The sequence below is a fragment of the Aquila chrysaetos genome, chromosome 16 (genome assembly GCF_900496995.4).
Source record: "Aquila chrysaetos chrysaetos chromosome 16, bAquChr1.4, whole genome shotgun sequence".
NCBI lineage: Eukaryota > Metazoa > Chordata > Aves > Accipitriformes > Accipitridae > Aquila > Aquila chrysaetos.
Genome location: NC_044019.1, coordinates 9,499,510 through 9,525,873, shown reverse-complemented (window position 1 = coordinate 9,525,873; position 26,364 = coordinate 9,499,510). Strand labels below are relative to the sequence as shown.

General features: G+C 44.9%; 1 long non-coding RNA gene across 1 annotated transcript; it reads left to right on the top strand.

The window, feature by feature from the left end:
- Positions 1-114: 114 nt before the first annotated feature.
- LOC121233852 lies at positions 115-13,273 on the top strand. The gene is made up of 6 exons (XR_005934124.1): positions 115-233; positions 488-589; positions 1,467-1,641; positions 5,549-5,633; positions 8,430-8,556; positions 10,720-13,273. It is a non-coding gene; the product is annotated as an uncharacterized LOC121233852 (long non-coding RNA).
- The last annotated feature ends 13,091 nt before the right edge of the window (positions 13,274-26,364 follow it).

Genomic DNA, 26,364 nt, shown 5'->3' with positions numbered 1-26,364 from the left:
GCGGCCGCCGGAGCCGGCCCTCCTGTCCCCGGCCCGGGCCGTCAGAGCCCCTCGGGCCCCGCTTCCCCTTCCCGCCGGGCTCAGCCCTGGCCCCGCCGCCTCCGGGCGCCCCCTCGGTGCCCGCCGCTCCTCCTCGGCCCGGCGGCCGCCGCTTAAAGCCTGAGGAGGATTTAACGGGGGAGGGTCGGGCCACAGCGAGGGCTCGACCGGGGTGGGGGGGGGCTGAGCCGGAGGTGAGCGCTGAGGACGGAGGGAGGGAGGGAGCTGGCCGGAGCAGGGCGTGCTGGGCGCTGGAGCTGCCTTCCCTGCGTCGTTGGTTACGCGGTGTCCCATTAGGCTGGTGCTCCCTCAGGGCCGGCCGCGCTAAGGCTCCGTAACGTGTCATTGACTCCGGGACTTGCCACGAAAACCGGTGGGAAATCTCTGTGCTGTACAGAGTGGGTTACAGCAATCAACAATATGTTTGTTTAAACTCTGCTTCTTACAGAAAGTTACCGAGGTACTAGTTATCATGTGTGAGGGCTGATTCATGCCTACATGGTAAACTGATCTCTCTTGGCTCAGGAGAAAATCATGCCTGAACAGAAAGGTAAGCTACAAGAAGAAATATAATTCCCACATGCAGTGCTTCAAAGTTGAACTTCTTTGTTAGTTTTGGCGGTGGAAAGACGTTCTCCTGTTACGGGGAACGTCAGCACCTGCCTTCCAGTCCTTCACAGCACATGAGGAGTGTCGGTGCAGTGATGTCACAGCCAGCTGGAAGGAGCCGCAGCTGGAAGGAGCTGCAGCTTTCCCGGCCCTCCTGCAGCCAGGGGGGATGAGAATGTTGCCTAATATGTTATATCACCTCGTCATATATGAGCAGTAAAGGAAAAAATCACCTTTAGGCTTTGAACTACCTCTGCACTTCTATGATTTTTTTTCCTCCTTTGGCTGTTCTCCCTTGATGGTCTTTTACTGTATATAGAAGCTTGTGGGGTCTTTTAATAATACTTGCCGTTATTGTGGCAATCGTTGTTAAAGCTGGGGATCGCTGGGTTGCGAGGGACTTCCTGATATGCTCCTTCCCTCATCCCTTCCCAAACTATTTCACCACATGGGCTGCTCCCTCATTTTGTCTGTACGCTTCGTTTTGGCACTCCAGTGCTGGAAAACCCCCAAATAGCCCAGGGATTTTCTGAGAAGTGGCAGGAAATCTCCAGAACTGGCTTCAGAACTGCTTTGTGCTGGCACAACCAAAACTGTCATGGCTGAGGCATACTGAACCGTAGTTTAGAGGAAGAGTGATGTATGTGTTAGGGATGCCAAACTGGAACAGAAGAGACACAGATTCTCTTTTCTCCCCTTTGTGCCTCTGCTCTCATTTATGAAATAAAATCCCTTAATCCAAGCACAGATTAGGATGCTGGAGAGGGGACACGCAGTGGCTGCTGGAGATGGCTGCGGAGAAGCCCTTTGTTTTGCAGGTCCCTGCTGAAGTACCTGACAACATCACTGATGGTGAAGAGCTAAACTCCAAAAAACAGTTTTACAGATGGAAAGCTCATTCTGCGACAAACACTGATGATGTCTCTACATGTGGGAAGAAGTGGTGAAAATACCAGAAAAATTTGCCTTTCAGACTGGCCCTTCTGCTTCCAAGTGCTCGAGTTTCACACTATTTTGTCATAGCGTGACATTTTTTTGTTGCTAATTAGAGTTATTTGACTGATTTTTTTCTAGATTGCTATTAATGGGGAAAGAAAAGGCAGAAAAGTCAGAGAAATAAAAGATTTGTTTTTTCCTGGGTAGAGAGAATTCTATCCAGTTCTACTAGACAAGAAAATTCCAACCTGTTGATGCTGGCCATTTCACTGACATTTGTTCATACCAAGTCAGAAGCTTTGCTTCAAAACCTCACATAATCTCTTTCAAAGCCTCAGAGAATTTAGAAGGAGCCGGGAAGATTATGGCTCTATTTGTTTTATATCCTTTTGATTACAACAGACCCTTTCTTAGTGTCAGTCTAGCTTGGGTTTCAATCCTGTAATGACTTCCGTTTTGATAAGTATCCTGGACCCATATAAAGCCCACACACATATTTCCTTTAGCTGTTTGTTCTGCTCATTACATCATTTATTAACACTTCATTAGTAGTTAGTAACCCATTGTAATTTATTGTTGAGTTTACAAAAAGGGTGTAACTCACTTGAAAACTGTTCAGAGTGTTTTACAACAAACATGGTCTATCTTCTGGGGAGACACAAGCATGTACATATAGTGCAATAAAGGCAAGAACAAAGCGGTAGAGGAACTCAAGGTAGAAATAAAGGTAAGTAATCATAAGGGCTTCAGGTTTAGTCGATATGAAGGCATATTGATATGTTACTGGCCAAAATTCTTTTTCTTTCATTATTCCCAGAAAGTAAATGTTGGTTAGGGAATTCATTATTGGTTAAGATGACTTTAATCTTTAAATTGTGGGTAATAGTTCTTTCAGCCAGGTTATCCCACCATTGTGCATTTCAGATGTGGTTGATTTGAATGGTCAGGAAGCCGTGTAGCAGCAGTGGCATGAGCTTGGTCTTACTGAAAGCCTAGGCAGCAATGCCAAAGTTGAATGGTCAGAAGGCTTGACGCAAACCCCAGTAGAGTATGTGGAAAGACAGGTACTGGTTTCACTAATCATGAAAATAAATAATTTTCTGCTCTGACCCAAGAACTTCCCTGGTTTGGCTCAAAGCATTCAGGAGGAGCAATGTATGAGAAATGTATACTGCTCTTCTTCATGCAGTATATTTTAAATGGCTAAACAGAGAGAGTGGTTCTCATTCTAGAGCTACTGAGATGGTTCTTTTCATAAGTTTTAGGTCCACATTCAAATAAAACAATTGAAAAAAAGAAAACAAACCTATTTCTTCTACTTGTCTATGTGACTTTTTTTCTGCTCCTAAGGAGGAATCTATGACACTGAGATAATGCATATAGTCAAATTCAACAAAAATAAGGCTTCTGCTAACATCAGAATATACTGAAAACTAAAAGGCATCAGAAAAAAACTCAAAGAAGGGAATTAAGTACTGAATTATTGGCTCAAACTCTCCAAGTCTGAACAGTTAAAATACTGGACTCAGACTTGAGAAACCTGATTATGTTCTCAGCAGCAACTGACCCCTGTTTCCATTTCTTGTGCACTAGAAACACCTTGTTGTTAGGTAACAACACGATACCCTACCCAATGGATTAGTCAATCAACAGCCATCTTCTTACGTAACAGAAAAAGGCAAACATGTCTTCATGTTCCTGATGTCAGATTTTACACCATAGCAACCAATCTGCATTAGCACGCTTTTTTTTGTAGATAGCAGACATGGGTTCTGTATCTATGTTCAATTTCTGATCCCATCTAACAGGTTAATCCACTGTAGCATCTAATAAGTGAGACCCATTAAGAGAATAATTTTTCAGCTGCCTGTATCCCCTGGATAACCCAGCCTTAAAGCCTGTGAAGGAAGTAACGGTGAGGTAAGTAGGGTTAGGGCACAGACAAAACACATAGCAACTAATTATGCCATAAACAAGGTACAGTCCAGACTCAGATCCCCTCTTCTGGGGTGAGCTGAGACTTGAGAGTTTGTACAACCTCTGCTATCAGTATGGAGGGAGACAAAAACTACTTGTCACAGAAATCTCCTTCCCCTCAGACAGGAAAAAACAAGTCCTTTTCTCTGTAATTTACTTTTCCCTCAACCCCATACCATGACTGTAATCTATTACTTCAATGGCTGAACAGAATTTAATGGTCGGCGAGTCTACTACTTCCTTTGAAGTAATGGAGATCCTTCTTCACCAAGTCTTGATGGAAATTTCTACTTTTCACTGGTTCTGAATGCAGTCTTAATCATATATTCAGTTAGGAGAGGGCGTATGTCTCTGACATAAGAAGATGAACCATTTGTTAATTTATTAATTTGTGTGATTTACTAAAGCTTATTAGAATGTTTTTTCCCAGTTTTCTGTAATACTTGTATATCTGCAGCAAAGGGAATTGCAGTTGGATTGATACATGATTTTATTCACCTCAGTTGCACTAGTGCAGTAGAAATTGCTGCGTGCTCACAAAAGAGCTAAGTCTAGAACTGTGACTCATAAAGCACTCTATTTTCTTTCACGAGTCTTTCTTGCTATTTTACCAAGCAGCAGCCGATTTTACTGGCAAGATCAAATGCCAGCTACGGCCGCATCTGCCACATGGCACAGAGAGAATGACACTTTTGTAGAAGGATGCAGATACTTATTTCAGCTGAAAAGCTTGCGGACTTCTTCATAGCAGTTGTTGATAAACATTCTTTTATGGACCAGTAGCAGGTTGGTGCTGAGTTTGTGAATCCCATTTCTGAAGCTCAGCTGAGGCTGGAGACTTTGACATGGGAACTGTGCAGTCGTTGCAAGCATGGGTGAGAGTTCAGGGCTGTCCGTGAGTCCCTCAGCCTCTTGGCTCACCTCCTCAGCATACTGCTCACAGGGGAACATGTTGTGATAGCAAAATACTGTCAGCCTAGTTCTGCGTTCAAGTTGCACTTGGAGCAGGGAGCCTGCTTTCATTTTTCGACTCCTTGGTTCTACGTCTGGTAAGACCCTTGATGAATTTTAAAGAAATATTAAGGCTGCTGTTTCTGATTCCCTGCATCAACAGCCAAAAAAAATGCTGCTCCAAAAGCCAGGGATTATGAAGGTTCGAAGTTGTGTTAGTCACCTAGGCAAGATGCAGCTGCAAGAAAGAGGCTGGACAGCTGCCCCCCTTTCCTCTTCCTCAGTGATAGGAAGGGTAGTGGGATCATGGCAGACAATGTTCTCCTTGATCTGTGTCTCCAGCAACAATACTGCATGGACAAATAGACAATAAGCAGCCTAGGGAGAATAGTGGAGCAGAGTGTTTCACCCACAGCACCCTTTGCTCACCCCTTATCAAGAGAATTTGCAATGTCTTCCGTGCTTTGACCCTAAGAGAGAGAGAACTTCAGGACAAAATTTGAGATGATCATAGGTTGTTTTATTTTCCTTCTGTGTTTGTTTAGTTTCCAGCACAAAATACCAGCAAAAAAACAAGGTGCAGCTTTGGCCCCTGAAGTATACCTGCCAGAGTCCACAGGGTTAACAATGGCTAAAGATGAGGGATTTACCCTCAGCACTGCTGGGGTATTTATATGTCTCCTGTGAATGCAAGGGAAGCGTTACACCAGAAAGCAGTCCTCCTGAAAGGATAATATGCTCATTCATTTGCTATGTTGGTCTAAGATAACCACAAAGACCTAGAGCTTGTACAGTGCCAGGTACTCCAAGCAGTATGCTAAGATAACATTACCTGGCGCAAGTCCCAGAGAATGACTTTTCTTGGAGTCAGACTGACCAAGCCTTTATTATATTACAAATTACTTAATTTCTTACTCTGTACCAATTTAATCTTGCTGAAGAAACCCAGCTGGGGAACTTTCTCAGGACCTCAGAGAGATTTAAAAATCCAGTAGGAATTAGCTAAACATTCTCTTATTTCTTTTAAAAACTCCAGCTTTGAAACTCCCGCTTGTGTGCAGTACTGTGGCACAGTAACAGCTTCAGTCATAGCTGCAACCCACAGAACAATACACCATGAGGTGAGTATCACTTTTAATACAGTCCCAGTTTAGTAATCTCTCCCATGAGATCAGGCACTTCAACATCTGTTTTACTTTTGGATGAGCGTCAAACTCTCCTACAAACCTATCCCAGCTCCCCCCGATCCCCAGCAGAGTTCAAGAGTGCAGCCACGCAGCCTTTGTCAAATGAGATTCTTGAAGCAACCTCCCCTCCCAGCTCCGGGACTGCGCAGAAATCCCCTCGCAAGGGAGTCCTCCCAAGCTATGCTCAAGGAAGAAAACAGTTGCTATAGTAACCAGTTCTCTACCTGCACTGAATCGGCTCTCTCTTCCCTCTTAATCTTCTCTGGTTTTATTAGTTCTGGGCAAGAAGCAGCTCGTCAGGTCAGGGCTGTGCTCAGTTCTGCAGGCTGGAGGAGTGCATGGAAGGCACTGGGGGGCCCTCACCCATCAGGTGGTCCTTGCTTGCTCCCTTCACCTGCAGGAGGATATCCCGTGTGAGGGTTGCCACTGCTGTCATTTTGTGACAGAGCCACCCAAGCCACAGAGGAACAGGCTCTTTGCTTCCCCTTCTTGCCCCCTTGTCCGAGAGCAGGTCCACTTGCACATCCTTTGCAGCTTCACTGGGATAGATTTCAGCCTACTAGTGGAAAAAGAAACTGGATACAGTCTCTTTTCTGCAATAGCACATTTTTGCAACTCTTCATGGGCTTAAAAGTGACCACAGTAATCACTGAAAACACTCAGAAAGTTCTAAAGTGTGCTAAATTGCATCTTTTCCAACATGCCTACTGTGGCCAGGCCTTGGACTAACAGTTTTCTGCATTCTGAATTGCACTGTGGAAGTATATAGCTGGGAGCGAAAGAAACCTGCTCTAAGGAAGAACATGCCAGAGCCACCTCAAGCTGTTTCAAGTGTGCAACGCCAGCAAACCACCTGCACAAGCTGGGGCACATTCCCCTGACAGCAAGTGGACTAGCGTGAGGAGCATATAATGTGGTCACTAGGGAGGGGGAAAAAAAAGCCACAGAATTAATTACCATGCATGTAATAATGGTCACTAATAAAAGGCTGCAGAGAATTGTGTAAGACAAAGCTGGTAATGCTCTATAACAAGGCATCAGGCACTGTCGCCGCTTGTGTTAAATGCTCAGAACCTGTATGCTGTAAAGAACCTGAGAACATTCACTGGACACTTGCATGGACAGAGCAGGAGCAAAGCCAATTAGAAGACTTCCTATGTTATGTTCACATAGCTGCCATTAACATGATAGTAAATGCTCTGTATTTAAATATAACACAATAAAAAGATCCAAGAGCACACCCACATCAATATGTTGCTTGAATAACAGCCAGTAGTAAAATAAAAACGTGCATACATTTCTAAAACATTTCAAAATCTATTATTGACCCAAATAATGAGGTAGATCACAGACTAATCTTAAAATTACTTGGACTTCTAAAATATCTTTTTTTTTTCCTCCCCTTTTGCTCATAATGCAACAATTTGCTATGCTAAGCATGCATAACAATGGACTAATACCAAGTCGAAATAACTGATTTGTGATGGAACTTGCAACTTCAGTACTGCTGGTTATTCAAGCATGCTGCAGTTTTTTTCCTATGTTAGGATGTAAAAGGGTGGATTCCAGATACAGATTCCAGCCACTGTAGTTTTGACTCGGGCACTGATTGTACTTAAGTAATTGGCATAGTTTTAATGGCATCCTGGCAGAGTTTTATCATTTAAGCCAAAGCATGGTTTCTAGCTGGTTATTTCCTTGTGGGCCATTAAACTGGTATCATGGGCACAGTCAGCGTAAGGAGGTGGCAGAGAGAAGTTTCCCAATCTTTGGGGAGCCCAGCCTGCAGCAGTGGCAGCAATGGGACTCCGATGCCAGAGCCTCAGGCAAGATACATGTTCTAGGCAATAACTTCAGCTACCCACCTCACTCAGACACATTTGTTCCTTCCCAGTGTTCCCCTAGCAGCCTGAGGTTAAAGAAAGGTCATTAAGTTAGAAAATGTTTCCAAATATTCAGCAGGATGCTTATTCATGGGGAACTGCCTGCCAAAGAAGTGGTCACTGGACTTGGAGCATACACGTTCTGAAGAGCAGACAGGGTAAATACAAGAGGATCAGCAGAGCAAAGAAGTTAAAGCATTTCAGGGAGCTGGCTGTGTTCTTCTTTCTGACACACACACACATGTTGATTTTCAAGTGTTCCAGCCTGAAACCTAGAAAACTATAGGTCTTGTCTGTTTTACACAGACACTGAGGATTTCTTGGCCTGTCTGAAGAGTTTTAAGTCATCATTTCCATTTATAGAAGGAAACACATTACTCTCAATTTCCTGTGGTGATTTATTTTATTAAAAAAAAAAAAAAAAAAAAAAATCAATCTCTTCCAAAAGATCAAATAGCATCTGCAAAGTCAGTCCTTTGCCCTAGTATCTTTGACTAACAATATCTGGTTATTGTACAGGTCTTTAGACTTTCAGTAATCTTTTTATTGCCATATTGGCATAAAATAAGTGGAGTGGATTTTTCTGTGAAGCATTCCACATCATCCAGACAAATGGCCTTCATTGAGAAACAATTGCTGATAATGCCCGGGAGGTGAGGGTAACTTTATATACAGCCAAAGTGATTATGTGATATACCTAAACTTCAAAGCTGCAGCCTGTTTTTTGACCCCAGAATTAAGCTCGCTGTTAATTGTTACCAGAATAGTGTTGCACACTATAGAGTTTTTTACTGTGGCATTTTGTAATTAACTAATTTGATCCTACTTTGTTTCTATTTTGACACAGAGGAAAAACGCAATTACTTGTGACAACCAGAAAATGGTCAGCAAGCAATTAATCCAGATTGAAACCCTCTGAAAACTGAATGAAACCCATTGCTTCTTTAACTGGAGCATGTTGTACTCCATTACAGGTATTTAATAGATTTATGAATTAAATACAAAATGCTATCATGAATTTCTGCTTTCCATTCTGATGGTAACTTGTGCCAACTGAATTTACAAATCTGGCTTGTTATGTATTAACCAGTCATCTGGGAATCTGATTGAGTAACACAGCAGTTGTTGCAATACCAAGACTCCCATATAAATCATGCCTGAGTCCTAAGTAAATATTGGTTGAAATATTGATTCACGTGAGAGGTATGACTGCAGTTTAAGAGGTTACAGGTGCCAGCTGAACTACTTTAGAGACGACCACTCCCTCCATGTTCATTTGAGATTCACATCAAAGTGCTCACCTCACGTTGAATTCATGGCAACAGAGCATTTCCCTTCACTTTTGATATTGACACTACATCAGAACCTATATTTGATGCTCTAAAATCAAAGGTATCATAACATGTATAAGTACCGAGTTATTCAGTTATTTACACTCCAGATAGATGTAACATCTGGGAAGAGGGGAGTGAGACACAAGAAGTTATTTTTTATGGGTCACTGAAAGCAGGAGGAGAGGGGGACATGCAGGGTTTTTTCCTGACATATAGATGCTGTACCAACTGCTACCCAAAAAACCCGGGAGATGGAATTTGAGGTGAAGGAAACATCTGACGACAAAATGAAAAGCTATCATCTTCCACACTTTGGAAAATAGGAGGAGTCTCTCATCAGTTGGAGGAAGCTCAAGGGAAAAGGAGTGCCCCAACCCGTCTGTTTTTATGCTAACAAAAGGTATTGTGAGCCACATCTACACTAGCAATCTGCTCTTCTATTGCAATATAGATATCTCCTTCACTTAGCCTTGAATCCCAATTGTTCTTCTGAGTAGGACAAACACAGATCCTTCTGGATACATTTCACAGTTACAGATCTAAACAAGAATGAGTTTCCCCAAAGTCTCCTGGGCACTTCTGTCTTAGCAAGTCCTAAGCCAGCAACTAGAGAAAAGAGTGCATGTGCTCCTTTCCAACCAGTCTGAATAAGTGGAAGGTGAATAACACCAGCCAGCTGCTCTAAATCTCCAAGTCTTGAGGATATTCACTTTTAAGAGTGGCTCTGTAATTGCTATATTCACTAAGCAAATTGTTAAGAAAAAAGTTTACAACACAGAAATGAAGTTCCTGGTTTGAGCAATTTAAGATAAGTATGTTTACATCAAAAGAGCTCAACCTTTTAAATGTAGGAAGCTTGGCATACCTTTATCTCTTAGATTAGCTCATTGCTTTTCTTTTTTAAAGGCACAGAAAATAAATCTATGCATTATCTTAGCTTTCGGAGTAACACTGTTTTCTTAATAATATTTGTGAGAGGAGGGGTTGGAATCAAAGCTTAGAGCATCACACCACATGAGACATGACATAAATCATAAAAGTTTGGAAGTAAATAACCAATACCTAACTAGCCACTGAATTCAGAGTAATTAGAATCATAGAATATCCTGAGCTGGAAAGGACACACAATGATCATTGAGTCCAACTTCTGACTGCACACAGGGCAACCTAAAAGTTAAACCATGTATCTAAGAGCATTGTCCAAATGCTTCTTGACCACTGACAGGCTTGGTGCCACGACCACTTCCCCAGGGGGCTTGTGCCAGTGCTTGACCCCCACCTCAGCGCAGAACTTTTTCCTAATATCCAATTAGCCCCACAAAATATTCTCCAAGGGACACCCTTACTATGACATGCTTTCCACAATGCCATAGCACATGCAGAAAATCATTGTTCTTTGAACTGCTCTCTGCACAGCCTCTCCTTGCCATGGACGCATCCCATGCGCGCACAAGGGCATACTTTTAGCCTGCAGTATCTGCTGTGGTCAAGCCTCCCTGTGCTCCATGGAATCAAGGACAGCGCGAATTCCGTTATCTCTCTGTTCCTTCTAATTGCCCATAGCTGTGAGACAAAATCCCCACTTGTATCATTCCTCAGCACATTGTGCAATTTTAAACCCTTTCCTTACACGTGTAGTTAGCTAGCATATTCCTCTGAATTGTGCAAGAAATTCTTTTGTCCACTGGTTGACAAACTAGATAGTGTTAAGGACCTTTTTGCTATTGCAATCTAGCTGCTGCAGCTGAAACAAACTTCTGTTGGTTCCCAACTGGTCTCTAGCCACATTTTTTTGCCCTACAGAAGCTGCCTTATCTACCACAGGAATTCAGTTTGCCAGTCCTCTTCAAAATGAGCCTCCTTTTTGGGACAGGATTTGGATGGATGGAGGTTTGCCTCAGCTTCTCTGCAGGCTCTGACATGGGCCTGGCAAATCTACCCGCCCTGAAAGAGCATAGGACCTCCAGCAGCATATGGGACCTCTCTGGTATGACTTCCAGTGGGACATTGGGGATCTCAGCTATGCACCTCACTTACCAAAGCATGGCATGCCTCACAGCCAGTCATCAGCTAATGCACACGGTGATTCATTGCTGCACCGGGGCAGGAGGATGGGAGCGGCCACGGTATTCATTCCTCCGCCTATTACTGCGGGATCTGCACCCCAGCTGCCTGGGAAAGCTTGTGCTGCCATTTGGAGAAATGCCAGCAGCAAATTCAGCAGCAGTGAACATCAGCTTGGGGAACCAGAGCTGTGCGGTACCCAGCAGAACGACGGCTACATCAGACACACGCAGAACCAACTAATTTAGGAACTGACTTCGAGAAATGCTGCTCTGGACCTGATGTGCACCTTTCCTGGTCAGAAAAAAGATCTCCTCAGGCACTCTGCAGTTCTCAGTGCAACACCAGAGCAGAGAAAGTATTGTAAGCAAGGTGTGGTCGATTATCGTGTAATTCCCTCTTGTGCTAGGTTCAGGGAAAGGGGGCAATTTTGTACCACTGTCGCAGCCATTACTATATTTAGAGGATTTTCTTCCAGCTTCTAAACAATAACATAAAAGAGTTAAGACCTGTGCTTTCTGGGCCTGCTTGAGATGGAGAAGTATCAAAATACATCTCTATCTCAACAATTGGCTCTGCTATAAGAAATACTGCTAGCTCATCAACCATATAAACCAAAGATTATTGTAATTACAGGCCTCCACGTTAACAGAAAAAAATCCGACTTAATTCTGACTCCAAGCACAATATGTGTAAGATAACTGTCACTCTTGAGGTCTTCAGGAGACTGTCTTACAGAGCATTCAAATGAGAATAAGCTCTTCCAAGCACAAGTAGTTAATTTGTTTTCTTACTCCTGTATCGTACGTTTTGACATACGTTGTTTTGCAAGGCTCTTTGAAACCAGCGGTTCTGCCAAGCAAGGAGCTAGTGGACGAGAAGTCTTTTCCTTGGGGAATGGCTGAAAAGACCTGCATAAGCCTTTGTAAGAGGTTTCCTTCTTTCACTTGTGCCTGCCAAGGCTATGGCTGCCAAGGCTATTGCTAAAAAAGGTTTTGATTCAAGGATGGATAACTTGCTTAGCAGACTGACTGAGTGTGCGGGACCTTGGTAAGATGCTCACCATACAGACGTTTTGAAGCGTGCGGCTATCCCCTTGTCTTGTGACTTACTATTCCCCTCCTGGAGGTCTGCTGTCGAGGACCCAGCAGACAAAACCACAGCCACACAGCGTGTCAACAGCAGAGCAGAGCCAGGCTGTTCCTTCCCTGTCAGTACCCTGTTTGACTTGGGACTTTGTGTATTTGTCCTTAGAGGACACTGGTGCCCCCGTACCTGCCTGGTGGTTGGTGTTCCCTGGCACAGCCCCAGCGGTCCCATCGCCCCGAGGAGGTGGGAGGCAGAGGCTCAGCCCTGATGGCCCCAGTCTGGGTCTGGCCAGTCTGGCACTTGTGCACGACCAGTCTGTCAGCGCAGTGCGAGGGACGCTGCCAAAGCTGTCTCTTACTGCCTTTCAGAATTCTTCCTCGTGGCTGCATGGCTAACTGCCACAGAAAGACGCTGCTGAGTTAAAGTACAAACCAGATTTGTAGCCAAAAAAACAACTCCTGCTCCCTTCCAGCCCCGAATTAGAATGACTTCAAAACAAATAGAGTGACCTCAAAAAACAAAAATAGAAGTGCTATTCAGTCACCACCTGCCTTCCTGGAAAATCCTATTTCCATCATTTGCACCTACTGGCAACCCTACAGGGGCTTTCGGTCAGTGTCCTAAGGCTACGCAGTCCAGCAAGCTAGCCCTGAAATGGATAACTTGCTGTCTACAGTGTTTTGTCCCCCATATTGAAGTCTACAGGGGTCTGTTACACTCATTTTCCCCTATTAAAAAACCATCCATCTCCGTGTAAGCTTGGTAGAGTCACAACCTTGACAGGACTTTCTTGTTCTTAATAGCTTGTTTGTTTACAGTCTTCCTGTGCTCCACATCTTCCTTTCCCAGTGCAGAACAACTCAGGTCCCAGGATCTCCTCCAAGATTTTATTGCACCAAGGATGGGATTTCACCACAGACATCTGCATCTCAGCTAAGCCCAAACTCTTCCGTACAGTCAGCAGCACCAAGGGCAAGGTTCACATACTCCCGAAAATTCTTCAAACAAGTGCCATTTTCTTTCCTTTAGCTATTAAAGGAACCCAGATGGGGCAGCTTGGGTGTACACATCTACTTTGCAGATGTCTGGAATGAAGATGAACACCATCCAAAGTGACTCTGAATTCTGTACGACCAGGATTTACCTCCAGATTATTTTCTCACTGTTCACACAAATAAAGGGAAAGCTAAGCCATGCACCATCAGCATACGAGTAGCATGCTCTTTTTTCCAGTAGGAGGACCAGACTGCCTTTTGCTTTGTCACCTTTGCAGCAGGGTCTCTTTCCTTAAAAGCACGCCATAAACAAGTGAGATCAGATCCACCTAAATTCAATGGAGTTCTCAACACCTTGGGCGAGACAGTCTCTGTTATCTCCTTAAAGAGCATCTACACTACAGAAAGATGCAAAGTGCCTGCACAAGAATCAGTCCATGCATTTTCCCAGTTTTGGCCCTTACAGGGGCTTTTTGGTCAGACACACATCCTTTCTCTTCCTTGGTTTCAAACTTGGCAACTCGTTTGTGATAGGGGCCTCTTTAAAAGACAGAAGACTGTCATGCGTACACAGAGGAAGAACGAGGTAGCAACTGCTAGAGGCAGATACAGGCAGCTGTAAAAAACCTACCATGTCTTAACAGCAAAAACAAGATAGGAGAGAAGGGAGGTGTTGCTGATTTGTGCTGGGAAGAGGGCAGGAGGCTGCTTCTTAGATGGTGGCCAAGATTAGGTAGAGCAGGTTGTTTGGGGTGGGATGAAGTTCTCTGTGTCCCCTTGTCTCCTCAGGAAAGGTCTAGAGAAGTATCAGAGCATCAGCACAGAGATTCAGCACATGTGCTGCAAAAGCAGAAGGGATGATATTTTCTGGCTTAGCTGTTGCTTTTGGCTGATAACCAGTAAAAACAAAGCTTTACTGTTATTATTACCACATTTGAGAGATCAGTGTGAAGGACAACCCTGCCACTAGGCAGAGAGTAACACAGTAGAGAATCTAATAGTTCCCTCCTATCCTTTTCTTTTAGATTGTGCTAAAATGGTAACACTTGCCTTATCTGCAAACTAACAATAGCTCTGCAGCAGCATAGGAAAGTTAAACAAGCCTTAAGTCAAGGGGATGTAGCCATTACCCCCATGCACCAACTAAAGCTATAGACCACGTACTCTTCTGGTGAAAAAACTGCAAAAGGAACAGGTTTTATGGTGTTACTGACCTAAAACTACAGTCCTGTGGTCCATCATGTTCCACCTACAAATATCAAACCCAGGTCCTGATCACAGGCTAGCAAAATCACAAATTTGGAGGTTTTTGCCTTTAAATCAGAATGTAGCCCCCATCAATAGCAGATAATGCTCTAACAGTGGATTTCATACATGTGACAACAAAAATAGGAAAGAAAACCCTGACATCAAGCCAGTCATCAATAGACAGGCACCACATGCTGACTGAACTAATGTGCCCCCAGGAACTATACTGCTGCAGAGGGGTTTGTTGCATATGGCAGAGAAGGGAAGAGGTAAACCAGGAAATTTTGCTCTTTTCTCCGTGTTCACAGTCAGGCAATTTGCAGATGATTGGTAAATTCTCTTAAAGCACTTTTAAAGGAAAGACAGAAATGCAGTTTGGAGCATGTAGTTTCCTTGCTAGAGCTGCGTTAACTCTAACTCTGCTGCACTGCATCATGCTAAGCAGAACAGGATCCCTCTGCTTCTAGAAAGTTTTTGTGCTACTAGTTACTGAAATCCCAGACAATGTACTCTGCACACAGTGCACGGTACTTGTATGATTCTCCTCCCATGCTACATCAATTTAATTAAAATATTACAGACTTCTGGGCAGGGCTTTATTGGTTCCAAGATGTATTTCTTTAAGGTTCTTAGCTTTCCTTTCAGTAAGGTGCGTTCCTCCACACCCACCCTTTGGCCTTGAGAAGGCCAGTCCCTTAACAAACCACTCCATGCTCTGTTTGTTTTAGTAATTCTTAGCCGAGGTCTTTATCTTAGAATCCTGTTTGTGCAGCTTTGGACAAGATTCAGTACTTGGTGGGGAAGGTGAGTGAGGTGGGAAGGATTTCTTAGTGCCTTTAGTATTTAATATGTTGTCTTACCTGTGACTATTAAGTAGATGATTTACAAGCTTGTTGACACTGAGATGATATGAATCTCTGGCCCTTACAGTAGGTGTAAACACAACTTGGCACAGCAGCTAATGGGAGGGGTAAGGGCTATGGAGAACTACAATTTCTGGACTGTGCACGAAGCGCCCAGGAAACCTTAGGAGAAAACACTGTGTTGGATAGCCCCGTGCAAGTCCTTCCACCTGCTTCTGGCAGGTCTGTTCACGACAGCAACATGCTAAAATCACATTCACCTTCTCTTGCAGTGGCAGCTGCAAATTCACAGCTTGCGGTGCTACTCCACATAGCAAATTTGCTAATTAGAGCAGTGGATCTGAGAATCCATGACTGAGTAAGAGCCACTTGACAAGGCCAGGCTGCTGCAGCCTGAGCAGTATTTGCTGCTGCTGCTGCTGCTGTGTGGGCTTAGCAGCACAGCAGAGGAATGCCTGGAATGTTTCAGCCAGCAGGTACTTCAGAGATCCCGCTCTAGGAAATGTCTGCACTTCCCATAGAAATAGTCTCCCTGCCCATTGCCTCTCTGAGAGAGTAACAGTGGCCTCCCTCTTCTCCCCTCCAAGCCCCACATGAATCAAAATCTCTCCAGCTCCAGTCTTAACCCCAGCTCCCCTTTCTGAGGCAAAATCATCATGGGAAATGGAAATTCCACAAATCAGCCTTTGCAAAGATGCTGTGGGTCTCGATACGGCCTTGGAAGGCAGGCTGCTTTTAGAAGATGGTCTCCTCCATGGCAGCGAGGCCAAACATCTGCAGCCCATCAATTCAACCCCTTCCAACAGCCAGAAAAAGAAGTTGCTGATCTGCCTGTTTGAGGCAGGTGGAGCTACGGTAGCTGTAAAGGAGACCATCTCTGCTTTTGTAATAATCTTCCCTATGCTGTCCTCATCTTCCTCCACCTCTTCAACACTGAAACACCTTGGAGACATTAGGAGTAAAATTTTCTGACAAGTGCGTCTCTGATTTTCCGTGTCTCTTAAACTTCCCACCTTTGCAAACCACCAGCCCTGCACTCACTATCAGTACCACCAAGAATAGCAAGGACTTGCACTCCAGTGTCTAGGGCTATTCTGGGAAAGAAGGAGATACAGTATGGAGCCCCTTTTAATATCATATACAAAAGACACATATTTTCCTCAGAAAACACTTCCTTGCAAGATTTCTGAACTGTTCTAAGTGTGAAATACCTCTGTCCATCGGATTAATTCTTATCACTTCTGGACAGATAAAATGACTGGCAAGAAACAGCTTTTGCTCATTTATAATTGGTTAAGAAACTTCACTTCTGGAAGGGAAGATTGTAAATCACTGTAGCTGGCACTAAAATTGACATGAAGTGTCGATGCATCAGTTTGGCGGGGGGGGGGGGGGGGGAATAAAAGCAGGGCTGGTTGCCAACTCAGCAGTGTAAGCCTCTGGAAACACACCAGTCAATAACATCTCCTTTCTTGTCTCCAAGTTCACTTGTGTCACTTAAGACAAGATGCCATCAACCAAACCAAACACTTGCAAGTTCTGAAAGAGTTTTTACACCCCCCATCCACTCTATTTGTGAGGTTTGTGTTAGGAACACGCTACCAGGGACAAACGAAGCAGCTATTCCAAAACAATTCATAGTCACCGCATGCAAATAGAGGTCTCCTAAGTAAGCTGTAGGTAGATACCTTGTATACAGGCAGGATAAGCAGAACTTCCTGAAAGAAGAATTAAAGCAAACTCCAATGTTTCTTGTACAGTGGCAGACATAGCTAACTGACTTCCTGAATAGAAAGTATTAATTCAACACATAAATATGAGAGGAAGGAAGAAATAAATTCACTTAACGCAAGTCTTCTCTGTACTGGGAGTCTACTAAAAGCTAATCATCTCAGTGTTCAAAGGAGAGATTCCTCCAATGTTCAACCCGTTCATCTTCACCACCAACCTAGGGCACTGGCAGCTCAATCCATCCCAGGTGGGTAGAGCACAGAAAGGCTATTTGGATAGGATGCCTCCATTTCAGTATGATGAAACCTGTCCCAAGACAAGCTGCTACCACTTGGGGCTCAGAAGGAGAGGGGCTCTGACAAAGTAATTGGATCAAGGATCTTCAAGAGTGGCAGCTTTAGTTACACAGACAAAGCTCCAGTCCTCAGCCTGGGAGTCTGCATACCAAAGCTGCAGCCCCAGCAACAGCGAGAGGTGGGGTGCTACTTCCAGCTGGAACATCTAGGACTGCAGCGTACCAGGCAAGCTGCCTGGGCCAGGTTTCTCAAATGCTGTGTACCCAGAGACAGACTATACAGAGCATGCCCTGCACAGAGAAGACTACAGTTGTGCAGTAGCTGTTCCTCTGGGACCCAACGTCACACAAAAATCCTGAGCAAATGGGGAAATCCATCTGCCAAGGACACATCCAGAGAAACTCTGAACTACAGCAGCATCTCTAAATGAAAAGTGTTTGCTGCTATTACACAAATGCATAAGGAAAGGGGAGCACCCAGGAAAAGTGATGCGCAGCTTTAGCACTTCATATTGAGGAAATGTCCACTTCTGTAGACAGAACTTCCCCTTCATGAATCAAGGAGAAGAACTGGGGGAGGAGGAAATAAGTGAGATGAAAACCAAAAGCAGGCTGAAAGGCAGATGATCTGCCTGATGAGAGCTGTTTAGCTGTGATTACACACTGCTACTGCATACCCTTTGACTTTCCTATACTGCCCGATAGTAATCCAATTGCTGCCCTATTTTCTTCTCTCCCAGTATCCCATTCTTTACTCAGTTCTGTTGCTGTTTTTCTTCCACAGTTTCAGCTGAGCTTAGTGAGGCAACTCCCTCACCCAAAACACATACAGCTTGTTTATTGCTATCAGCTCACACCTTAGTCCTTACTGATCTCCCTGTGCCTTAGAGCGGGTCTTCCCCTTCCATATTTTGTATCCTCTTTAGAGACCATTTAATTCCAGCCTTTCCTTCTCTAGCCCTCTTTCCTGTGCTATTTCCTGAAGTATCCCAGCGCTCTTACATCCTGTACTAGAGAGCCAACTCACTCTTCTGGTGCATTCAGCATAAGAAAGGCAGAATCCTAAGCATCCCTTGCTGACTCCTATCTACACCTCAGTCATGCACTTGCTACTTGACCTGCAGCCAATGCTGTGGAGCATTAAGGGTCCTCTCAGGTCCTGGGTGTCTCTATAATACTGGAGTGAGTTTATTATTTAGCAGATATGTTATTCTTTCATGCTCGCAACTGGTGCAAACCCCTTGACAACTCACAGCCAAGTTCTCTCAGAGCCTGTGGTGATCAGTAATGCCTGGGTTCCAGCTCTTCAGTCCTCTTGGACCAGGTGCTCCCTCCATCAGTCATTCTCTTTCAGTAGACTAGGGTGTAGTGGGCATAGAACAGCAAAAGGGCTGAGCTAGCAATCATTCAAATTAACAGGAGCCTTCCTGTTGACTTCCAAGGTCTGAAGTAAGCCCCAAAAGCTCAGCAAAGAGGCTATAAGAAGTGAGGGATAGGCCTCCATGACTTGGGGGAAAGAAGCTTTCTAATAAGGTAAAAGCAATCAGCATCAAAAGCACCTTGTCTAGAGTGCCAGGTTTTTAAGTCTTCTTTTAAGCAGGCCCTCTTACACAAAGTAAGCAAACATGAAAGCAGGAGCATCTGCCAAACCTCTTAAGCCAGAGGGACTGTCTGTTCTCAAAGCTAGGAGGCCTTCACTGGGGTCACTCTTATCCAACCAAGCCTCATGATCTTGCTTTTGAGAAGCACCTGGCCAAAGGCAGCCCAAAAGTTGCAGATCTTGGATTGAGCTTGTGCCAGCTGTCACATTGATCAGAGCAAGCTGAGAGGTGCTGCCGTTACCCACGTGGGACACATCCTGTAGGAAAGCACTGCCCATCAGTAGTGTCTAGAATGAACTCCAGCTTTCTTCTGGCTGTACCAACCTACCCCCAAACTCTTTCAATGTAGGCACTGACTGGAAATACCACAGAAAATGGTGTTGGATATGGAGGGTGGGCAGCATCCAGTCCAGGTGCTTCATGTTCCTTTTGTGCTCCTGCAGGTGAGACGGTCCGTCCTCAACTTTTCCCTGAAGCGAAGCTGAGTAATGGGGCCCTTCCTAGACTGCCAAAGGGAAAGTAGGGCCAGTCGTCGATGTGCACTGGAATGAACTTGAGGAAAAAGGTAAGAAACAGCCACCTGAGCTCTTGCATGCCACTTCTAGGGCCCAAGACAGAATGAAATCAGCAAAATTAGGACAGTTTCAAGGTTTTACTAACTCAACAGTGCAGTGACATCCACCCTATGGTCTTCTGTGAACCTGCTAAGTGAGTGGTAGAGCTGGCAGGACAGATTTCACTCAGTCCCTCAGTGGGTCTGATCCACCACTGACTAGAACTTCAAAGCAGATGAGAAATGTCACCTGCTCAGACTAGTTGCCTTGCTTGCATGGATGGTGACACAAGCTTCAGGGGAGGGGTGAATTTGGCACGCCTCAACTTGTACAGAGAGAGGAATTTCCTTTAAATCATTATTGCTCTACCAGCTGTAAAAACTCAGATTTTTATTTTTGTGCAACACTTCTCCAAACAAAAGCATTATACTGACATGTGTAATTAAAATCCACACTCTGGGGAACTGCAAAATTGACAATGCCTTCTTGAGAAGTAGCTCCTAGAAGAAAAGTCAGCAACTCTAGAGAAAAGGCAAACTTTTTCACAAAATTAGGGGGGGAAACAGAAAAATCCCTTGCTCTTGGATTTCTGCTTTCTACCATGTGGTCTGTGTGTTTATCTCCTTCACTGCATGAGAAAATGGTCACACAGCTGCCTGGAAATCTCAGTGCAAGGTCTCTCCTCTTCAGTACAGTTTAGTCTCGTTAATCTTTCCAAGGTCTCCCCTTTCCACTGCCTATTGCACTTCCAGCTCCTGGGCCATCACTGCCTGTTATTCTCTCCCGTCAAGGTCACTTTTACCTCTGTTCTTGTCCCATTCTTTCTACTTCCCCCCTACTCCTGTTGCCATCTTCCATGCAAGTGCCACTCAGCCTCTCTGTTGTCTTGCTTGCTAACTCACCCAGTCTTGATCCATTTCCAGAGCATCTGAAAGAGGGGAAATCGGTAGAAGTTGGAGAAACCAAAGCCTTCCAACCTGGCTACAGGACCAACGTTTTTGCTGTCCCTCATAAGTGGAAGTCATTGTAAAAAGAGACTTATTGCCCTTCTGCTCTGGGTGAAGATGTTGTGTTCTCACACAGTGTCTCAGTTCATAACAAAAAGGCTTGTGCACGCTGAATATAATAGCAGATGAGAAACAGAGCAGAAAGGGCTGGGAGGCTGTGTTTAGCTGGAACCACAGCAAATAGTATTTCCAACCAAGAACAAGGGTAGTCCGTAGTGTCAGCTGCCGTGTTTCTCTCTCTGATTAACAGGTCAGGAAACCTCTATTTTCCACATCTCTGTGTTCTGCAGCTGGAGCGGCAAGCATGCACTTCTGCAAATACCAAAACGGACAAGTGACACTCACTCACTGGCAGTGGTCTGGCCATTAATAGTTCTTAGGTAGGTATTCAGCTCCATCCCTGCACACTGAGTTTAGCAGCTTAAAGCACCATCACCACCCTTGCTACATAGTTTTCTCTCAGGGCACGAGTGACACAGGGTGTCCTCTTACTGCCCCAGAAGCAGGACAAGAGCACAGGATTTACAGAGCCTGAGGGAATGATTTGCTGGAGCATACAATGTTGGCCTAGTGCCGCTACTGTGGGGGTCAGGGACGACTATGTGTGACTATCACAGTTTAAGCATTGCTGTTGTGCTTTCAGATACAGTCATACACAGGCAGTGCAGTGCCAGCAGGTAGAAAGACCGTCTGAAGAGAATTTTAAAACTTAAGACATACAATTGAAGTAATGAAACATCGAAGCAAAGAGCTAGAAAGGCACTAAAATGAAGTCTGAAGAGACTTGCCAATGTCAACAGACAAAATCTGCTGCACGCCCAGCCTTAACAGGAAGCAGGAATTCCTTGCCTAGAGATGTCTTCTGAACAGAAAGTCCTGGAGATGATAAGCTCTGTAAGAGCATTGGCCCTCGGATGGTACAAGCCCACAGGTCTATGGTGAGATGGCAAAATGGATTCCTCTGAAGTAACACATGCTGTTATCTCAGAGCACATTACAAAGCCAAGGTGGACATGGCATTTATATCAAAGTTCAAGTCATCCTTGTTTCAGTGGACATGTAATTCTGCGGGCCTTTAGTGATTCTTCAGCTGTGGAGGTCCAGAGTCTAAGGTCAGGCCCTCATAAATAGGAATTTACTCATGCTCAGCTGACTGATGTTGCCCTTTGAATGGACACATCAACAATATGAGTTAAACTGCCTCACCCACTTCCACTTACTCCCTCCCTTTTTTATACCATTTTTGTCAATGCAAACTGGAAGCAGAGTTACAACCCAGACCTGCTAGAGTGAACTTTGGCTGCAGTGTGAACTGTTTACCCTGACCACTGGGTAGTATCACCCACCTGGCTCCAAAATCAACATGAACTACATGATCTGATGGGCTTAGATAACATTCACTAACAGCAAACTGAGCAACACTAGAGAAGTAAACTGTCGTACTCCAACTACTGCCTTGTGAATTGCAACACCGTTCAGGTGTAATATACTCCTCTACCCAAAGAAAGAACACACACAGCTTTATAACTGAAATCCCACTTCACTCATGTACAGAAAAGAGGACTTCAGGATGGGCCTAGATACTGTTAAATTGGAGTATTGGGGGCTGCTTGTAACACAGGCTGTTTGCAAGCACTTGATCACACCTGCTTGTACTAACTTAAAAGAAGCTACACGCTTAAAAGTTTACCCCCTTTCAGGCTATGTCTCTAGCACTGTAGTCTCCTAGGATGGCTGTTAGCACTGATACCTTGCACTGTTCTCAATCTGTCCTTCAGAACTCTGCCTGATGCTCCCTGGAAAATTTCCCAGAGTGGTTCAGCTGGCAGTAGCATTAAAAATCACAGCATGTGTCTGTAGACTTCTTTGTATCAAACATTCAGAGATAGCACACAGCAGAGATGTAATTGTCACAGCTTTGCTCTTAAAAGACTGCTTCCATCTCAGAGTATGTCTTTACCAGAAAGGACCATCTCCAAGCAGACCACTGCAGATCCCACTCCAGTGAAAATAGTTTGTTCCCCTAACAGCTGTATAACTTCAAGCCTTTGCTGCAAAATCCACTACTCAAGTTTTGCCCTTAATTTGAGGGTCATCCCCACACAAAACCTCTTAAATCTTTCCGCTGGCACATCAAGATAGAGAGTAACACTATTATTAGTGCCAATCACTGCTATGACAGCCTCCCTGCCACACTAGTTTCCCAAGACTGCTGTTGAAGAGATACCTTGCGCTGTTCTCCTCACCTTGTCCTTGAGAATTCTGCCCATTATTCCTTGGAAATTTCCCCCGAGCAGTCCAGCTTACAGCAGCACTTAGAATCACAGCACATGTCAGTAGATGGTTTTGTATCAGATGTACTGAGATACAACGCAGCAGAGGCTTGATTATCACAAGGTTAGCTCTGTTATATCCCCTCCTCATTATTAAAAAAAAAAAAAAAAAAAAAAAAGGAAGGAATAAAGAAAGAAGTAAGTCATCAGCAAGAAACCGCAAACCCTTCCTTAAGCAGTAACCAGGCTACCGTTTTTTGGAACTTTTCCTGATATAACAAAAGGCACCATGAAGACAGGAACTTTGGCAGCAGTGGTTTTGAACTCCACAATCCCTAATTTTCCTCTGGTTTTCTATGCAAGCGTCACTGGAAATATAATCGACTGCTGGGGAAACAGTTAACCTCCAAATAGATATCTAAGCAGCAGCAAGCCTCTGGAAGTTACAATTGCTAGAACTGAAAGAAGATTTTCACCAAAGCGGCCCCAGATTCCTGAGTTAACCGGTGTCCTGTTTTGCCCGATCACTCTCCCCATGGTGACTGCGGGAGCTGCAGCTGAGCCATTGCTCTGTGGCTCGGGTCAGCGATGAGTGAACAGGATGCAGCACTGGGAAGGATCTGACTTGAACCCCGGGACCAGCGAGGGAGGTGTGGGCTGTGGGACAGGGCGTTGGAAACAGCCTTGGGGTGCGCTGCTGTGGGAAAGGCAGTTTAAGAAGGGAAGAAGTGCGAGCATCTTCACTGAATACCAGCCTCAAAGGGCTGGCGCAGACAAAGGTACTGCAATATTACGAGAGGAGTCAGAAGGTGAAGGAAGAGGAGTTGAAGATGAGGAGTGTGAAGGAGGAAGGCGTTCACTGCAACGCAGCAAACGCAGTTTAGCTAGAGCTGGAACGAGCTGATTCATTCCCCTCGACATTTGAGTGGACTGCTCCCTCTCCTGGGGAAAACTTGCCAAAAGAAAAAGAAAAAAAGAAAAAAAAAGAAAAAAAGAAAACACAACCCAAACCATTTCTTCAAGCAAAGTGCACCCACAGAGCTCGCAGGCAGTCAGTCCCCATGCTTGCAGGTTCGAGTTGGAGAGGGCAGGGTGCCAGACCCCCATGCTGCTTTTCCCAGTGTGTGGCTCTGTCCTGGCCAGAGGAGCCCAGCGTGGTCGAGCAAGCTGTAACCTCCAGAATCCGGTGCAGAGCTAAGCATGGCTCCAGCCTGCGCAGACAACAGCAACAGTGTCTTCCCCCTGCGATGGTACTGCTGCCAAGCACCACCCAGACCATCCTCCACGCCCAGACCAGTGGAGTTACCCCGTAGCGCAATAGGCTAGGATCCAGGAAAGAGGGCTTGCAAGCACTTTTCAGGGGGAACGCTGGAGTGGAAACGCCACTTTTCTGGGAACTGGACAGAGATCATCAGTTCCAGTCATAAGCGCTGGTAAGGACTGACATTTTTAGCCATAGAAATAAATTTCAGAGTCTGTGAGCAAGCAAAAGGAAGGACACTCTCGAAACAGGCTCTTGTGGTGAGAAAGATTCACTACCTACCTACCCTTGACTCCTTTAGGATTCCAAAGTCCAGTTAAAATCTTCACAATGAAGCTAGCTCAGAAGATCTTCCAATAAGATTAGAACCAGGTGGTGAAAAATGGTACGTTACAGCAGCCAGTAAGTATCCATATGAAGCAGCCCTGGAGACGTGAAAGGGTCTGCTGAGCTTAACAGCTCATGAGCATGTACCATACTGGCTGATACTGGTGCATGACTAATGCCCCTGTAGCCTCTTCCTTCTAAATCCTTGCCCAGTTGATGATCTCTGCTGTAGAAAAGTTACAATTTAAATACACACAGTTAAAAATGAGAGAAGAATTACTTCCGTTTTACAGAGGAGAAAAGGGGGACAGGTATGCCTGTAAGCAGGAAGCAGTGCCAGAGCTGTGAAAAAACCTAACACTTTCCAAATCCCTGGAGTTTGACCAAAGTCATCCACCTTGCCTAGTTGCACGTGCTATGCCAGCTTTGTGGAAGCTTTCATCCGAGAGATGCCTTGCTTGATTCTTAATAGTCTGAGTCATCATATCATACCACATCGGGCAGTCACACAATCATCAAAGGTCACAAGACATACAGCCATTCCTCTGGGCTTTACAGCTGCTTTCCAGAGCCCAGACTCCTCCTTCTTACACCGTTTTGCAGTCAAGCGCAGCAGCACTCATGCCTGCCAAGCATGGGGAAGCCCTACCATAACAGTCAGGCCCTGTAAGAGACACATGGGGTTTTTGTCTACAGGCACCAACAAGAGAACCATAATGGATTTGCAAAATCTAATTAGCCTAAATAGATTCTTACTGACTGCAACTGCAGCTGCTTGGCAACATAGAAGGGGTGCAAGTCTCACTTTTACAGATAAGCTAGGTTTGTGTAGGAGGGCAGGGGAGACCTTTTCCAAAGATAAAAAGGAATGGAGGAAAGTTACTGTTGCCCTACATCTTCTACAAGCTAAAAAAGGAAAGACATCCTCTAATTATTTTACTGTTCTAACTATGGGAGTTATGGCTACCTAATTCAAGACTCATAATACATACATAAAAGTTTGCATAACTAGGAAGAGTCCTTGTCCTGAGGACCTTATAGCTTTATGAGACTTACAGGCTTTATTAGGTGACAGATATTATCACCCCTGTTTTACAGACAGAACACAGTTCAGGAGCCAGACTTCAAATGCTTTGGTAACATGTAAGGCAAGTCTAGTAAGGCAAGTGTGAAGGACACACTGGACCAGGAAAAGTAATAAATATAAGGTGGAAAAGTCCAAGACTATAAAAAATAAAATCCTTTGCAGCCCTCCCTGACCAAAGCAGCCGAGCAGTCCAATTCCCAGGCACTCAAACAAACTGCTCCTTTCCCCCAAGGACTGCCGTCTCTGCCCCTGGGGCTGCAGCATAGGATGGTAGCCAGCGCCTCAGAATCCACAGTGCACAGCCCTGTGCTTTGTCACCAACACACCTCTACCAGGGATCACGTATGCAAACTGGGCGGCTGAGGTGGGGGTGCAGGTTCCCTTCTGCCTCCCTTGGCCTGCTGCTTCTGGCAGAGGCATTTCTCGGTAAGCTCTGGAACAGCTCAGCTCTCAGGGCCCTTACCCCTCTGATATCTGTGACTACATATGCTTTAGATTTGGCAGAGCCTCCTATCTCCTCACCTTCCTTTCCGTGAGTCAGTTTGACTTTCTGGAGCACCCAACCTTAGCCAGACTTTCAGAGCAGATCAGTGTTTGGGTACTGTTCTGCTCTCTTTTCCTACAGAAGTAAAATTCCAATTCTGGGGCCCCGCTCAAGGGCACACAAACAGCTTTTAATAGGCAGCCGAGATTTCCTGCATCTCTGACCAGTCATCCCACTGGACTAGCCAGTCAGTGTCAGGGAATGCTTAAACCTGCACAGAAGGTCATCAAGTCTTTTCTCTGCACTTTAAGCAGCGTTTAGGAGATCAGTGCTATTTCAGAGCCTGTCACTTCTCTGCTGTGTTCCGTTAGGGAAGCCAGTTCATGTTTCTGTGCCCCAGTACCTCCATCTCTCTGCCACTGTAACTCCGATCTCCTTCACAGATCATTGTGATACATGGTAGATTATTGCTGCATTGTTCTTGAGAATTTTTGTTCCAAAAAAAGGCAGGGGCAAAAGTAAGAGTCCTGAGACTTAACCCCATGGTTTCTGTGAGAGCAGCAAGCCAG